Raw genomic sequence first — 5,000 nt, 5'->3', positions numbered from 1 at the left:
ATATATATATATATATATATATATATATATATATATATATATATATATAATAAATGAGTATATGCATATATACGTACATGTATGTACATACCTACATCTACCTGTATATATAGATGCATATCTGGGTACAGGACGTTGCAAACAAAACGTAGACAAAATGATAAACAAGTACAGTAAACACACAGGCCACATAGAGAACATTTCCTTCATCAGCTGCCATCATTCAACACTGGCGTTTCGAATACACATTTATATATATATATATATATATATATATACTTATACGTATATACATAGTTTTAATATATATATAATGTGTGTGTATATATATATATATATATATATATATATATATATATATATATATATATATATATATATAAGTACATACATATGCATACGTATGTATGTACATACATACATACATACATACATACATACATATATGCAGCCACAATATGACGGAATTCCTTATCAAAGGAATTAGCACGCACATCTTTCAAGTATGAAGACAAAAATTTAATATGGTTGACTCGAACGCTACAATATATCATATATATATAATATTATATATATATATATATATATATAATATTATATGTGTGTGTGTGTGTGTGTGTAATACGAATGTACTCTATTTATCATGATGGAGGAACAGCGATGTCGATGCGTCTCTCAGACAATCTTCACCGAATGTTCTTATAACAACACCTGCTTTCATCCATTGTTCGTTTGAATGAAACAGACGATACGGTTTATCTCAACAACTGAACATTTTATCTCACTCTCCGATACGTCTACACAACAACTGGTTTATCTATATTTTTCATGGGGGTGGGGTGATAGTGGAGAGGTGGAATATATTTTATATTTTTCAGTTTTTTGTTTCGTTGTTGTTGTTGTTGTTGTTGTTGTTGGGTTGTAAAATATTTGTTCTCTTTGCTGCTCCGTGATTCTAGGTTCGAACGCCCTTCGCATACACTAGGAGATATGTTTTCCCACTTAAAATGGGAATGCAACTAATGTCTTAAGTCTTGAAAGGCTAAATATGCGCGTGCGAACGTGTGTGCGTTTGCATGTTTGTGATTGTGTGTGTATATATATATATATATATATATATATATATATATATATATATATATATATATGTAAAACAAATAATAAATGAGTATAAGCATATATACGTACAGGTATGTGCATACCTACGTCTACCTGTATATATATATATATATATATATATATATATATATATATATATATATATATATATTATATATAAAGGTGCATATCTGGGTACAGGACATTGCAAACAAAACGTAGACAAAAAAATAAAAATAATAACCAGAGTACAGAACACACACAGGCCACATAGAGAACATTTTCCTTCATCAGCTACCCCCATTCTAACCAATTACCATATAAATGATAAAGAAGTGAATTAGGACCAGTGCATGTGTTTATTATTGGCCCCCACCCCCATCCCGAGATACAACAAAACGCATCAATATCAAGTGTCTTAAAAAACAAATACAAAAGCGAAATATTTTATAAATGTTCTCGATTAAATTTCGTTTCAGCTTCTTTGAAAGTAATTAACAAATTAGATATATTTCTACGAAATTCTCACGATTTAACCCGGTTTTTGCATGTTACTCTTCTTGTTGTTGTTGCTGTTTGTGTCGAGAAGTCAAACGTCTTGGTCAGAATTCTTAAAAAACAAATACTGTAATATCTTGTGTTTTAAGAGCCTACACCTGTTTAATATCTTGCCAAAAATAGAAAAACTGGGGATTCTACATGGAGTTGGGATAGATGTTTTGAAGAAGCATCTTGACCTTCTGCTGTACAATCTCCAAGATGAACCTACATCATAGGAAGAAGCTCAAATGAAGGCAGCAATATCAAATTCCTTCATCATTCGCTATATGAGAATGGTCATTGAGAAGGTGATGAAAATAGTTGGGACACGCAGAGGAATATAAAGGAATGAAGGAAAGGAATAGTCATATCAGGAGAAAATTACATTAATAGTTAAACCTCAGAATATATGAGCAATGATTCAAGATCTTGTTGGCAATCTGAGACAATAAAAGGACTTTTATCAAATACTTATAAAGCTCTTCATTACTTTTCTCACGTTGATCCGGCCCGCTGGCAGAATCGTTAGCACGCCGGGGATAATACTTAACGTTATTTCGTGCGGCTTTACGTTTTGAGTTCAAATTCTACTGAGGGCTGCTCTTCCTTTTTGAGTCGATAAAATAAGTACCAGTTGAGTACTGAGGTCGATGAGATCGACTTATTCCTTCCTCTAAACTGATGGCTTTGTACCAAACTTTTAAATCAGTAATTTCTCACGCGATTATTAAAACCTAACTGTTCCTAAATGGTTATTTTTTACAGCTTTGAGCTCAAATCCGGCCAGAGTTTGCTTCATCTCCAGAGCAATAATTAAGTATGAGTGGTATAGAAGGGGTCGGTTCATTCGAATCGATCTTTCCCCATTGAATTTATAGTCTTGTACCAATGGAAGAGATCAAAATTCTCTTCCAGATCAATTTCGTATTTCGCAGAGATTAGCGTCTTTCCATCCAGCGTATGAACTTGTATGATTTAAACAAATATGAAGCAAGAGAAATAACATGACATGGTCAGTCATGTGTATTTTTAAAAAAAACATAGACAAATACAGGTATATCAAATGCCATATAAAATAAATTATTAGTTTATTAAAAATTATCTCCACATCCAGAGGATGTAACGTAATCACTAAAAGACAATTAAAACCAGCTCCATATCAGAAAGGGAGACAATATCAAGAATGAAGAATTCTTCAAAGTTGAAATGCCCTGAAGGAACGGGACAGGCTTATGGTATGGAGACATGTCTTCGTCTGTCCTCGTATTTCCAAAAATTAAATCTGTACTTTTCTTGAATGGCATGTCACCGATAGAGAATGTTTGGTTCTTAGGGTTATCTCCCCCTCTCAAGTGGAGTTGGCCTCAGTAGCAATTTGATTATTACACATTATGACACATCTTCTTCTAGATGTGGAGTTAATTTTAATGAATCAAAAATTTATTCTTGTATTGTTCTTGATATACCTCTATTTGTATTTACAAATTTTATGCCGGATTTGTGGTTATAGCTATGCTTCTAAATTAGCTCATTTATATATATATACACATACACACACACACATACACACACACACACACACACACACACACACACACACACACACACACATATATATATATACATACATACATACATATATATATATATATATATATATATATATATATATATATATATATATATATATATTGATAAAAAAGTGTAGGTGGCATACGAGTGGGTATATATTTATAAAAAAGAAGTTTGAAAACGCCAATATATAAAAAATACTAAATGGATGTCAAAATGTTTGTCTGGTTATAGCACTCCATCCATCCATACATCATGGTTGTATCACTTCATCCATCCATACATTATGCTGTCCCACTATTCCTAGTAGGTTTTTTGGGGAACAGAGTCCTCATGCACCTTCCCTTAGAAGGTCCAATCAGAAACAACCATCATAACATTTTCCGGTAGGGTTCCCAAGCGTGACCAATTGAGACTTCAGATATTATCAAACCATCTCATTCTTGGTCCCCTACCGGTTGGCTCCGCTTGAAGAATCCGTCTTGCGATTCTTTCCGCAGACATTCTAACCACAGGTCCGTAGTAACAGAGATTTGACCTTTCAATGCGACAAAGTAGCAAACCGCCCCGAAGAGATTTCCTGGTGTCCGATGACCTTACTCCAAGGACCCTGCGGGGGAACCCTTTGATGGTAATCTGTACAGTATCAAGGAAGTCTAACACAGACCATCAAGAATCTGATCGAAGATTCAGAAGCAGAATCACAAAAGCGAAAAAGTTCTTCATTTCCAAGGACTTATTTAAAGACTGCCGTAGTCTGTGGGTTTTCAATTTTTGAAGACTATGTAAGGACTACAAAGCTACAACTGGTTATATTGTGTCCTCTTTATCAATAAAATCTGGATGAACAGCGATCCCAGCCTGGGGTCTGCGGTTGCAACTCGAGGTTTGCGAACACTGAGAGGCAATACTGTATGGTCTGGGAAATGAGTTAAAAATATTAACAAGTTGCAATATAAAATGATTAATTATTTAATTACATATAAGTATTCCGTTACATAGATCTTTCATTAAAAAGATGAAACTGGTGAACGGGTGCATTTGTTAGTTAATCGGTTAATTGAGTAGAAAACAGACGTTTCAAAACCGTGAGGTCCATGGGAAAACTTATTTGAAAGAGGAAGTTTTTAGTACTAAAAAGCTCGATAACAAAAGGTTGGTGACATAGCAGTCTGCAGAACTTTCTACACTGTAAACTCAGTCAATAAGAAAAAAAAACGGTTGAGTCTTTATGTGTGCTCAAACGATCTGCTAGAAATACCAACCAAATACTCCAGCCCGGATTTCCACATAACTTTCAAATAAAAAAAACGAAACCGATGGACACACTGGGTTATGTATTCCTTGATACACTATACCCGGAGACAGAAATCTGGACCTCATTGAAGTGTTTTTCATGATAGGTCTATCCAACAAAGTTTGCACAGAGCTAAACACGAATATAAACAACTCTGTCCATTCTGTTCAAAATAGCAGAGCCAAGAGCTGGTGCAAGCAGTTACTAACGAAAGGACCATAAAACTTTGTGAATCAGCGTACATAGACTACACTTGTTGAATGAGAAGAAAGGAAAGACCCCTCTAACCAGATACCATTAAGGGGTAATGGTGAAACAAGTGCCGAGTCATAAGTCTTTCAATCGCAGAGGATTAAAATATTTCTTACTAAAACCGAAAGAAACATCTTAATAAATAATGTCTGGGAATAGAAATGAATAAAAAGAGCCGAAAGGTTTTCAGTACGAATTAGAATTTAGAAAAATATTAAATTGGCATGAAACCACATAGAGA

At 33.9% G+C, this 5,000-nt stretch overlaps 1 protein-coding gene across 1 annotated transcript in view; it reads right to left on the bottom strand.

The window, feature by feature from the left end:
* Window positions 1-5,000, bottom strand: part of LOC106869519 (uncharacterized) — a 102,521-nt gene that overhangs the window by 91,284 nt on the left and 6,237 nt on the right. The gene's annotated exons all lie outside the window — the stretch shown is intronic.

This window comes from Octopus bimaculoides, chromosome 8 (assembly GCF_046866305.1).
Source record: "Octopus bimaculoides isolate indiv1 chromosome 8, ASM4686630v1, whole genome shotgun sequence".
NCBI classification, from domain to species: Eukaryota; Metazoa; Mollusca; class Cephalopoda; order Octopoda; family Octopodidae; genus Octopus; species Octopus bimaculoides.
The sequence above is the reverse complement of the archived record's forward strand: the minus strand, read 5'-3'. Positions and strand labels throughout refer to the sequence as shown.